Source organism: Cupressus sempervirens, chromosome 2 (genome assembly GCF_028749045.1).
Source record: "Cupressus sempervirens isolate cs-2001-9-10 chromosome 2, ASM2874904v1, whole genome shotgun sequence".
NCBI lineage: Eukaryota > Viridiplantae > Streptophyta > Pinopsida > Cupressales > Cupressaceae > Cupressus > Cupressus sempervirens.
In genome coordinates this window covers 561,642,412-561,655,786 of record NC_143119.1, presented here as the reverse complement: position 1 = coordinate 561,655,786, position 13,375 = coordinate 561,642,412, and the positions used below count along the sequence as shown (strand labels likewise).

Here is a 13,375-nt window from a genome sequence, read left to right as displayed (position 1 = left end):
ATGCACACCCACACGGTATACTCGGCATCTTTATGGCACCTCTCTGAACTTCATAGAGTCCTCCAGTCCAATCCTTAACATGAACATGCCTCCACGGCACTCCATCACTTGTTGGTCTCCCTAGCTCCCCACAGAGCCCACGGAAGCCCAACCCTTGCTCCCCACGGAACAACCGCCAACCTTAGCCAACTCTGGATCTCCATCATGAGCCCCAACTGCTTCGACACCCCAGTCTATGTCTACATGCCTTTGTTGGTGACCCTCAAGTCCTCGTACACCCGGTGCACTCAAACCAACCTCCTCATGCATCCACGTCGTCTCATGCTCAATCCACGGATCCCTTTGCGTTGCACAACCTACTTGAGCTCCACACCCTAGCTCCATGATCCGCCCACCCTGTGGGACACTGGCCAGTTGGACCAACTCGGTGAACACTCCATAGCTTCACCTCTGAACCACTTCCACCCATCTGCTTCACCCATTTCACTCATGCAGCACAAGCCTTGGTTCCTAGCCTTCCATCATGACTCACCTCCTTGAGCCATGTCCACCGACTACCTCTTCGGATACTTAACACGATCTGCCCACTTGACTCGGCATCTCCTTGGCATCATTCCGAGACACTACATCCCGCTTGCCATACTTGACCACCACGGTCTCTGAGATCCTACCTCAATACAAACCCATGCAACCAAGCACCCAGGATGTGTGCCCCAGGCCACACCCAACCGATACCGCACCACTTAGCCATTCAGCACAATGGCACCATTCCCACACAGCTAACCTCAAGCCCACAATGCTCCTACTCGGACAAACCATATTGCCTCCTACCGCAGGACTAGGAAAACCACTTCCCTAGCTTTCGGACACCGGACAACCCCCAGAGCTGTCAACACTGATCCAGCTTCTTTGCTACACTGAGACAAGGACCTTGGTCATAATGCCAAACCTCACCACGTTGCGTAATGGTGGAGCAACACTTCATTGCCCCTAAGACTTCGCGTCACCTCTATCTCCCGGAGACCAGAGGGAGGGACTACTCTACTTCGACCCTCTCGAGGGAGATGGACTCTCCAAGCCATCTGTCATGCACACCGGCACTTACCCTCCGCGGATACACCTCAGCTCGGCTCCACGCCTCGCCTACACCACAACTATGCTAGAGGGAACATCTCGTAGCACAGCCCCAAGATCACACCTCGGCCCGGATCCAACACCGTGCCTACACCACAACTATGTTAGAGGGGAACCACTCGCAACACAGCCCCAAGCTACACCTCGGATCATGTCCCGGACAAGATCCTACACCACAACCATGTCTGCCCAGCACACGACATAGTCCCATTTACACCTCGGCAAGACCCACGTCTGCCTACACCACACCTGTGTGCACCCAGCTTTGCAGCACAGGCCCATCCGGCCTCAAGGTCTCATATCGCGAATCACCAGCCCCTTACATAAGCTATTAGTGCGAGGCTCACTCTGCATTAGAAATCTGCGATAGCGCGGACAACTCCCTTAAAAATCCAATTCAATGAAAAATGTGACCAAACAGCCATCCACGACACCGTTTTTGGAGCTCACCCAGATCGGCTCGGCCAGAATGGCTCGCACAGATCGGCTCGGCCAGCATGGCTCGCCCAGCCTTGGTGAGAGTACTTCAAACTGTCAAGAACAAAGGCCAATCTAACGTGCAAACTCTGCTACTGCGCAAACATAGGTTGCAATTATAGAGAAATTGCAAGGCCGTCACAATGGCCCGAGGCCAATGCTCCGACTACTAAGTCAATTTTCTCTTGCAATCGCCATGCCGCCGTTCACAGAGAGATCTCCCCAATCACTTTTGACGACGCACAATCCAAGTGCTAGATGCGAGCTCGCCCTTGAAAGGCTGCGTTCCAAGACATCCCGATGACACATTAGAACGACAACCGCTGTCGAACCATTCCCAATGTTGTGCCGATCGAGTTGGCACAGAGGCGACCAAACAACCATCCACGACACCGTTTTTGGAGCTCGGCAAGATCGGCTCGGCCAGAACGGCTCGGCCAGCATGGCTCGGCCAGAACGGCTCGCCCAGATCGGCTCGGCCAGCATGGCTCGGCCAGAACGGCTCGCCCAGATCAGCTCAGCCAGAATGGCTCGCCCAGATCGGCTCGGCCAGCATGGCTCGGCCAGAACGGCTCGCCCAGATCGGCTCGGCCAGAATGGCTCGCCCAGATCGGCTCGGCCAGCATGGCTCGCCCAGATTGGCTCGGCCAGAACGGCTCGCCCAGATTGGCTCGGCCAGAACGGCTCGCCCAGATCGGCTCGGCCAGCATGGCTCGGCCAGAACGGCTCGCCCAGATCGGCTCGGCCAGAATGGCTCGCCCAGATCGGCTCGGCCAGCATGGCTCGCCCAGCCTTGGTGAGAGTACTTGGAACCGTCAAGAACAAAGCCCAATCATACATGCAAACTCTGCTATGCGCAAACATAGGTTGCAATTATAGAGAAATTGCAAGGCCATCACAATGGCCCGAGGCGAATGCTCTGACTACTAAGTCAATTTTCTCTTGCAATCGCCATGCCGCCGTTCACAAAGAGATCTCCCCATTCACTTGTGATGAAGCACAATCCAAGTGCTAGACGCGAGCTCGCCCTTGAAAGGCCGCATTCCAAGACATCTCGATGACACATTGGAACGACAACCGCTGTCGAACCATTCGCAATGTTGAGCCGATCGAGTTGACACAGAGGCGACCAAACAGCCATCCACGACACCGTTTTTGGAGCTCGGCCAGATCGGCTCGGCCAGCATGGCTCGGCCAGAATGGCTCGCCCAGATCGGCTCGCCCAGATTGGCTCGGCCAGAACGGCTCGCCCAGATCGGCTCGACCAGCATGGCTCGGCCACAACGGCTCGCCCAGATCGGCTCGGCCAGAACGGGTCACCCAGATCGGCTCGGCCAGAATGGCTTGCCCAGAACGGCTCGGCAGGATCGGGTCGGCCAGAATGGCTCGCCCAGATCGGCTCGGCCAGCATGGCTCGCCCAGATCGGCTCAGCCAGATCGGGACGATGACTTGATGAACGGACTTAGAGATTCGACTTGGTGGGCCGACCTGGCGGGGTGACTTGATGAACTCACTTGAAGGGTCGACTTGGTGGGGTGACTCTATGAACGGACCTAAAGAGTTGACTTGGTGAGAGTACTTGGCGGGGTGACTCGATGAAAGGACTTAAAGAGTCGACTTGGTGAGAGTACTTGGTGGGGCGACTTGATGAACGCACTTGAAGAATCGACTTGGTTAGAGTACTTGGTGGCGCGACTTGATGAACAGACTCAAAGAGTCGACTTGGTGAGAGTACCTGGTGGCTCGACTTGATGAGCAGACTTAAAGAGTCAACTTGGTGAGAGTACTTGGCGGGGTGAACTGATGAACGAACATAAAGAGTCAGCTTGGTGGGAGTACTTGGTGGGCCGACCTGGTGGGGTGACTTTATGGACGGACTTAAAGAGTCGACTTGGTTAGATTACTTGTTCTGGTGACTTGATGAACGGACTTCGAGAGTCGACTTGGTGGGGTGACTTGATGAAAGGACTTAAAGGGTCGACTTGGTGAGAGTACTTGGCGGGGCGACTTGATGAACGGACTTAAAGGGTCGACTTGGCGGGGTGACTTGATGAACGGACCTAAAGAGTTGACTTGGTGAGAGTACTTGGCGGGGTGAACTGATGAACGGACTTAAAGAGTCGACTTGGTGGGAGTACTTGGTGGGCCGACTTGATGAACGGACTTATAGAGTCGACTTGGTGAGAGTAGTTGTTCTGGTGACTTGATGAACGGACTTAAAGAGTCGGCTTGGTAGTGTGACTTGATGAAAGGACTTAAACAGTCGACTTGGTCGGGTGACTCGATGAACGAACTTAGAGGGTCGACTTTGCGGGGTGACCTGATGAACGGACCTAAAGAGTTGACTTGGTGAGAGTACTCGGTGGGGTGACCTGATGAACAGACTTAGAGAGTCGACTTGGTGAGAGTCCTTGGTGGGCCGACCTGGTTGGGTGACTTCGTGAACTGACTTAAAGAGTCGACTTGGTGGGAGTACTTGGTGGGGTGACTTGATGAACGGACTTCAAGGGTCGACTTGGCGAGGTGACTTGATGAACGGTCCTAAAGAGTTGACTTGGTGTGGTGACTTGATGAAAAGACTTAAAGAGTCGAATTGGTGAGAGTACTTGGTGGGGTGACTTGATGAACGCACTTGAAGGGTCGACTTGGTGGGGTGACTTTATGAACGGACCTAAAGAGTTGACGTGGTGAGAGTGCTTGGTGGGGTGACTTGATGAACATAGTTAAAGAGTCGACTTGGTGAGAGTAGTTGGTCGGGTGACTTGATGAACGCACTCGAAGAATCGACTTGGTTAGAGTACTTGGTGGGGTGACTTGATGAACGGACTTAAAGATTCGACTTGGTGGGCCGACCTGGCGGGGTGACTTGATGAACGGACTTAGAGAGTCGACTTGGTGAGAGTACTTGGTGGGCCGACCTGGCCGGGTGACTTGATGAACAAACTTAAAGAGATGACTTGGTGAGAGTACCCGGTGGGCTGACCTGGTCACGTGACTTGATGAACGGACTTAAAGAGTCGACTTGGTGGGCCGACTTGGCCGGGTGACTTGATGAACGAACTTAAAGGGTTGACTTGGTGGGTCGAACTAGCGGGGTGACTTGGTGAGAGTACTTGGTGGGCTGACTTGGCAGGGTGACTTGATGAACGAACTTAGAGAGTCAACTTTGTGAGAGTACTTGGTGGGTCGAACTGGCGGGGTGACTTGATGAACGAACTTAAAGAGTCGACCTGGTGAGAGAACTTGGTGGGCCGAGCTGGCGGGGTGAATTGATGAACGAACCTAAAGAGTCGACTTTGTGAGAGTACTTGGTGGGCCGACCTGGCGGGGTGAGTTGATGACCGAACTTAAAGGGTCGACTTGGTGAGAGTACTTGGTGGGCTGACCTGGCGGGGCGACTTGATGAACGAACTTAAAGAGTCAACTTGGTGAGAGTACTCGGTGGGGTGACCTGATGAACAAACCTAAAGAGTCGACCTGGTGAGAGTACTTGGTGGGCCGACCTGGCGGGGTGACTTGGTGAGCAAACTTAAAGAGTCGACTTGGTGAGAGTAGTTGGTGGGCTGACCTGGCGGGGTGACTTGATGAACGAACTTAAAGAGTCGACCTGGTGGGCCGACTTGGCAGAGTGACTTCATGAACGAACTTAAAGAGTCCACTCGGTGGGCCGACCTGGCAGGGTGACTTGATGAACGAACTTAAAGAGTCGACTTGGTGAGAGTAATTTGTGGGCTGACCTGGCGGGGTGACTTGATGAATGAACTTAAAGAGTCGACTTGGTGGGGTGACTTGATGAACGCACTTGAAGGGTCGACTTGGTGGGGTGACTCTATGAACGGACCTAAAGAGTTGACTTGGTGGGGTGACTCGATGAAAGGACTTAAAGAGTCAACTTGGTGAGAGTACTTGGTGGCTCGACTTTATGAGCAGACTTAAAGAGTCCACTTGGTGAGAGTGGGCCTAACAGGGCGATGTGGTGAGTGGGCCTAACGGGGCGAGTTGGTGGGGCGACTTGGCGAGTGGTATTAGAGAGCTGATGTGGTGAGGCGACTCGGCGAGTTGGTTCGTTGAGATGACATGGTGAGCTGACTTGGCGAGTCGACCCGGCGAGCAAACTTAAAGAGTCGACTTGGCAACGTACTCGAGCCGACTTGGTGAGGCGACCTGGCGAGCGGGCTCAAAGAGTCAACATGGTGAGGCGACTCATTGAGTCAACATGGTGAGGCGACTCATGGTGAGGAGCTATCCTTGAGGCGACTTGGTGGGCCTACTTGATTAGTCGACTTGGTGAGCCGACCTGACGAGCTGACACGGTGAGCGGGCTTAAAGAGGGGACGACTTGGTTGGGTAACTCGGCAAGCCAACTTATCGAGGCGAGATGGTGAGTCGACTTGGTGAGCTGACTTGGTGAGCGCACTTAAAGAGTCAACTTCGTGAGGTGACTCGGCGAGTTAGCCCGCTGATGCGACTTGGGCAGGCCGACCTGGCGAACGAACTTAAAGAGGCGACTTGGGCGGGCTGACCTGGCGAGCGAACTTAAAGAGTTGACTTGGCAACGCACTTGAACAATCGACTTGGTGAGCTGACATGGTGAGTGGGCTTAGAGAAGCAACTCGGGGGGGGCGACTTGATGAATGGACTTAAAGGGTCGACTTGGCGGGGTGACTTGATGAACGGACCTAAAGAGTTGACTTGGTGAGAGTACTTGGCGGGGTGAACTGATGAACGGACTTAAAGAGTCGACTTGGTGGGAGTACTTGGTGGGCCGACTTGATGAACGGACTTATAGAGTCGACTTGGTGAGAGTAGTTGTTCTGGTGACTTGATGAACGGACTTAAAGAGTCGGCTTGGCGGGGTGACTTGATGAAAGGACTTAAACAGTCGACTTGGTCGGGTGACTCGATGAACGAACTTAGAGGGTCGACTTTGCGGGGTGACCTGATGAACGGACCTAAAGAGTTGACTTGGTGAGAGTACTCGGTGGGGTGACCTGATGAACAGACTTAGAGAGTCGACTTGGTGAGAGTCCTTGGTGGGCCGACCTGGTTGGGTGACTTCGTGAACTGACTTAAAGAGTCGACTTGGTGGGAGTACTTGGTGGGGTGACTTGATGAACGGACTTCAAGGGTCGACTTGGCGAGGTGACTTGATGAACGGTCCTAAAGAGTTGACTTGGTGTGGTGACTTGATGAAAAGACTTAAAGAGTCGAATTGGTGAGAGTACTTGGTGGGGTGACTTGATGAACGCACTTGAAGGGTCGACTTGGTGGGGTGACTTTATGAACGGACCTAAAGAGTTGATGTGGTGAGAGTGCTTGGTGGGGTGACTTGATGAACATAGTTAAAGAGTCGACTTGGTGAGAGTAGTTGGTCGGGTGACTTGATGAACGCACTCGAAGAATCGACTTGGTTAGAGTACTTGGTGGGGTGACTTGATGAACGGACTTAAAGATTCGACTTGGTGGGCCGACCTGGCAGGGTGACTTGATGAACGGACTTAGAGAGTCGACTTGGTGAGAGTACCTGGTGGGCCGACCTGGCCGGGTGACTTGATGAACAAACTTAAAGAGACGACTTGGTAAGAGTACCCGGTGGGCTGACCTGGTCACGTGACTTGATGAACGGACTTAAAGAGTCAACTTGGTGGGCCGACTTGGCCGGGTGACTTGATGAACGAACTTAAAGGGTCGACTTGGTGGGTCGAACTAGCGGGGTGACTTGGTGAGAGTACTTGGTGGGCTGACCTGGCAGGGTGAATTGATGAACGAACTTAGAGAGTCGACTTTGTGAGAGTACTTGGTGGGTCGAACTGGCGGGGTGACTTGATGAACGAACTTAAAGAGTCGACCTGGTGAGAGAACTTGGTGGGCCGAGCTGGCGGGGTGAATTGATGAACGAACCTAAAGAGTCGACTTTGTGAGAGTACTTGGTGGGCCGACCTGGCGGGGTGAGTTGATGACCGAACTTAAAGGGTCGACTTGGTGAGAGTACTTGGTGGGCCGACCTGGCGGGGCGACTTGATGAACGAACTTAAAGAGTCGACTTGGTGAGAGTACTCGGTGGGGTGACCTGATGAACAAACCTAAAGAGTCGACCTGGTGAGAGTACTTGGTGGGCCGACCTGGCGGGGTGACTTGGTGAGCAAACTTAAAGAGTCGACTTGGTGAGAGTAGTTGGTGGGCTGACCTGGCGGGGTGACTTGATGAACGAACTTAAAGAGTCGACCTGGTGGGCTGACTTGGCAGAGTGACTTCATGAACGAACTTAAAGAGTCGACTCGGTGGGCTGACCTGGCGGGGTGACTTGATGAACAAACTTAAAGAGTCGACTTGGTGAGAGTAATTTGTGGGCTGACCTGGCGGGGTGACTTGATGAATGAACTTAAAGAGTCGACTTGGTGGGGTGACTTGATGAACGCACTTGAAGGGTCAACTTGGTGGGGTGACTCTATGAACGGACCTAAAGAGTTGACTTGGTGGGGTGACTCGATGAAAGGACTTAAAGAGTCGACTTGGTGAGAGTACTTGGTGGCTCGACTTTATGAGCAGACTTAAAGAGTCCACTTGGTGAGAGTGGGCCTAACAGGGCGATGTGGTGAGTGGGCCTAACGGGGCGAGTTGGTGGGGCGACTTGGCGAGTGGTATTAGAGAGCTGATGTGGTGAGGCAACTCGGCGAGTTGGTTCGTTGAGATGACATGGTGAGCTGACTTGGCGAGTCGACCCGGCGAGCGAACTTAAAGAGTCGACTTGGCAACGTACTCGAGCCGACTTGGTGAGGCGACCTGGCGAGCGGGCTCAAAGAGTCAACATGGTGAGGCGACTCATTGAGTCAACATGGTGAGGCGACTCATGGTGAGGAGCTATCCTTGAGGTGACTTGGTGGGCCTACTTGATTAGTCGACTTGGTGAGCCGACCTGACGAGCTGACACGGTGAGCGGGCTTAAAGAGGGGACGACTTGGTGGGGTAACTCGGCAAGCCAACTTATCGAGGCGAGATGGTGAGTCGACTTGGTGAGCTGACTTGGTGAGCGCACTTAAAGAGTCATCTTCGTGAGGTGACTCGGCGAGTTAGCCCGCTGATGCGACTTGGGCAGGCCGACCTGGCGAACGAACTTAAAGAGGCGACTTGGGCGGGCTGACCTGGCGAGCGAACTTAAAGAGTTGACTTGGCAACGCACTTGAACAATCGACTTGGTGAGCTGACATGGTGAGTGGGCTTAGAGAAGCAACTCGGGGGGGGCGACTTGATGAACGGACTTAAAGGGTCGACTTGGCGGGGTGACTTGATGAACGGACCTAAAGAGTTGACTTGGTGAGAGTACTTGGCGGGGTGAACTGATGAACGGACTTAAAGAGTCGACTTGGTGGGAGTACTTGGTGGGCCGACTTGATGAACGGACTTATAGAGTCGACTTGGTGAGAGTAGTTGTTCTGGTGACTTGATGAACGGACTTAAAGAGTCGGCTTGGCGGGGTGACTTGATGAAAGGACTTAAACAGTCGACTTGGTCGGGTGACTCGATGAACGAACTTAGAGGGTCGACTTTGCGGGGTGACCTGATGAACGGACCTAAAGAGTTGACTTGGTGAGAGTACTCGGTGGGGTGACCTGATGAACAGACTTAGAGAGTCGACTTGGTGAGAGTCCTTGGTGGGCTGACCTGGTTGGGTGACTTCGTGAACTGACTTAAAGAGTCGACTTGGTGGGAGTACTTGGTGGGGTGACTTGATGAACCGACTTCAAGGGTCGACTTGGCGAGGTGACTTGATGAACGGTCCTAAAGAGTTGACTTGGTGTGGTGACTTGATGAAAAGACTTAAAGAGTCGAATTGGTGAGAGTACTTGGTGGGGTGACTTGATGAACGCACTTGAAGGGTCGACTTGGTGGGGTGACTTTATCAACGGACCTAAAGAGTTGACGTGGTGAGAGTGCTTGGTGGGGTGACTTGATGAACATAGTTAAAGAGTCGACTTGGTGAGAGTAGTTGGTCGGGTGACTTGATGAACGTACTCGAAGAATCGACTTGGTTAGAGTACTTGGTGGGGTGACTTGATGAACGGACTTAAAGATTCGACTTGGTGGGTCGACCTGGCGGGGTGACTTGATGAACGGACTTAGAGAGTCAACTTGGTGAGAGTACTTGGTGGACCGACCTGGCCGGGTGACTTGATGAACAAACTTAAAGAGATGACTTGGTGAGAGTACCCGGTGGGCTGACCTGGTCACGTGACTTGATGAACGGACTTAAAGAGTTGACTTGGTGGGCCGACTTGGCCGGGTGAATTGATGAACGAACTTAAAGGGTCAACTTGGTGGGTCGAACTAGCGGGGTGACTTGGTGAGAGTACTTGGTGGGCTAACCTGGCAGGGTGACTTGATGAACGAACTTAGAGAGTCAACTTTGTGAGAGTACTTGGTGGGTCGAACTGGCGGGGTGACTTGATGAACGAACTTAAAGAGTCGACCTGGTGAGAGAACTTGGTGGGCCAAGCTGGCGGGGTGAATTGATGAACGAACCTAAAGAGTCAACTTTGTGAGAGTACTTGGTGGGCCGACCTGGCGGGGTGAGTTGATGACCGAACTTAAAGGGTCGACTTGGTGAGAGTACTTGGTGGGCTGACCTGGCGGGGCGACTTGATGAACGAACTTAAAGAGTCGACTTGGTGAGAGTACTCGGTGGGGTGACCTGATGAACAAACCTAAAGAGTCGACCTGGTGAGAGTACTTGGTGGGCCGACCTGGCGGGGTGACTTGGTGAGCAAACTTAAAGAGTCAACTTGGTGAGAGTAGTTGGTGGGCTCTCCTGGCGGGGTGACTTGATGAACGAACTTAAAGAGTCGACCTGGTGGGCCGACTTGGCAAAGTGACTTCATGAACGAACTTAAAGAGTCCACTCGGTGGGCCGACCTGGCGGGGTGACTTGATGAACGAACTTAAAGAGTCGACTTGGTGAGAGTAATTTGTGGGCTGACCTGGCGGGGTGACTTGATGAATGAACTTAAAGAGTCGACTTGGTGGGGTGACTTGATGAACGCACTTGAAGGGTCGACTTGGTGGGGTGACTCTATGAACAGACCTAAAGAGTTGACTTGGTGGGGTGACTCGATGAAAGGACTTAAAGAGTCGACTTGGTGAGAGTACTTGGTGGCTCGACTTTATGAGCAGACTTAAAGAGTCCACTTGGTGAGAGTGGGCCTAACGGGGCGATGTGGTGAGTGGGCCTAATGGGGCGAGTTGGTGGGGCGACTTGGCGAGTGGTATTAGAGAGCCGACATGGTGAGGCGACTCAGCGAGTTGGTTCGTTGAGATGACATGGTGAGCTGACTTGGCGAGTCGACCTGGCGAGCGAACTTAAAGAGTCGACTTGGCAACGTACTCGAGCCGACTTGGTGAGGCGACCCGACGAGCGGGCTCAAAGAGTCAACATGGTGAGGCGACTCATTGAGTCAACATGGTGAGGCGACTCATGGTGAGGAGCTATCCTTGAGGTGACTTGGTGGGCCTACTTGATTAGTCGACTTGGTGAGCCGACCTGACGAGCTGACACGGTGAGCGGGCTTAAAGAGGGGATGACTTGGTGGGGTAACTCGGCAAGCCAACTTATCGAGGCGAGATGGTGAGTCGACTTGGTGAGCTGACTTGGTGAGCGCACTTAAAGAGTCAACTTCGTGAGGTGACTCGGCGAGTTAGCCCGCTGATGCGACTTGGGCGGGCCGACCTGGCGAACAAACTTAAAGAGGCGACTTGGGCGGGCTGACCTGGCGAGCAAACTTAAAGAGTTGACATGGCAACGCACTTGAACAATCGACTTGGTGAGCTGACATGGTGAGTGGGCTTAGAGAAGCAACTCAGGGGGGGCGACTTGATGAACGGACTTAAAGGGTCGACTTGGCGGGGTGACTTGATGAACGGACCAAAAGAGTTGACTTGGTGAGAGTACTTGGCGGGGTGAACTGATGAACGGACTTAAAGAGTCGACTTGGTGGGAGTACTTGGTGGGCCGACTTGATGAACAGACTTATAGAGTCGACTTGGTGAGAGTAGTTGTTCTGGTGACTTGATGAACGGACTTAAAGAGTCGGCTTGGCGGGGTGACTTGATGAAAGGACTTAAACAGTCGACTTGGTCGGGTGACTCGATGAACGAACTTAGAGGGTCGACTTTGCGGGGTGACCTGATGAACAGACCTAAAGAGTTGACTTGGTGAGAGTACTCGGTGGGGTGACCTGATGAACAGACTTAGAGAGTCGACTTGGTGAGAGTCCTTGGTGGGCCGACCTGGTTGGGTGACTTCGTGAACTGACTTAAAGAGTCGACTTGGTGGGAGTACTTGGTGGGGTGACTTGATGAACGGACTTCAAGGGTCGACTTGGCAAGGTGACTTGATGAACGGTCCTAAAGAGTTGACTTGGTGTGGTGACTTGATGAAAAGACTTAAAGAGTCGAATTGGTGAGAGTACTTGGTGGGGTGACTTGATGAACGCACTTGAAGGGTCGACTTGGTGGGGTGACTTTATGAACGGACCTAAAGAGTTGACGTGGTGAGAGTGCTTGGTGGGGTGACTTGATGAACATAGTTAAAGAGTCGACTTGGTGAGAGTAGTTGGTCGGGTGACTTGATGAACGCACTCGAAGAATCGACTTGGTTAGAGTACTTGGTGGGGTGACTTGATGAACGGACTTAAAGATTCGACTTGGTGGGCCGACCTGGCGGGGTGACTTGATGAACGGACTTAGAGAGTCGACTTGGTGAGAGTACCCGGTGGGCTGACCTGGTCACGTGACTTGATGAACGGACTTAAAGAGTCGACTTGGTGGGCCGACTTGGCCGGGTGACTTGATGAACGAACTTAAAGGGTCGACTTGGTGGGTCGAACTAGCGAGGTGACTTGGTGAGAGTACTTGGTGGGCTGACCTGGCAGGGTGACTTGATGAACGAACTTAGAGAGTCAACTTTGTGAGAGTACTTGGTGGGTCGAACTGGCGGGGTGACTTGATGAACGAACTTAAAGAGTCGACCTGGTGAGAGAACTTGGTGGGCCGAGCTGGCGGGGTGAATTGATGAACGAACCTAAAGAGTCGACTTTGTGAGAGTACTTAGTGGGCCGACCTGGCGGGGTGAGTTGATGACCGAACTTAAAGGGTCGACTTGGTGAGAGTACTTGGTGGGCTGACCTGGCGGGGCGACTTGATGAACGAACTTAAAGAGTCGACTTGGTGAGAGTACTCGGTGGGGTGACCTGATGAACAAACCTAAAGAGTCGACCTGGTGAGAGTACTTGGTGGGCCGACCTGGCGGGGTGACTTGGTGAGCAAACTTAAAGAGTCGACTTGGTGAGAGTAGTTGGTGGGCTGACCTGGCAGGGTGACTTGATGAACGAACTTAAAGAGTCGACCTGGTGGGCCAACTTGGCAGAGTGACTTCATGAACGAACTTAAAGAGTCCACTCGGTGGGCCGACCTGGCGGGGTGACTTGATGAACGAACTTAAAGAGTCGACTTGGTGAGAGTAATTTGTGGGCTGACCTGGCGGGTTGACTTGATGAATGAACTTAAAGAGTCGACTTGGTGGGGTGACTTGATGAACGCACTTGAAGGGTCGACTTGGTGGGGTGACTCTATGAACGGACCTAAAGAGTTGACTTGGTGGGGTGACTCGATGAAAGGACTTAAAGAGTCGACTTGGTGAGAGTACTTGGTGGCTCGACTTTATGAGCAGACTTAAAGAGTCCACTTGGTGAGAGTGGGCCTAACGGGGCG

At 53.2% G+C, this 13,375-nt stretch overlaps 1 long non-coding RNA gene across 1 annotated transcript in view; it reads right to left on the bottom strand.

Moving 5' to 3' along the window:
- Positions 1-1,093: 1,093 nt before the first annotated feature.
- The window catches only part of LOC149574124 (uncharacterized), a 294,747-nt gene continuing 282,465 nt past the window's right edge, over positions 1,094-13,375 (bottom strand). The window contains exon 2 of the long non-coding RNA XR_016360085.1: positions 1,094-1,222. This is a non-coding gene — a long non-coding RNA (uncharacterized LOC149574124). The remainder of the gene's footprint in view (positions 1,223-13,375) is intronic.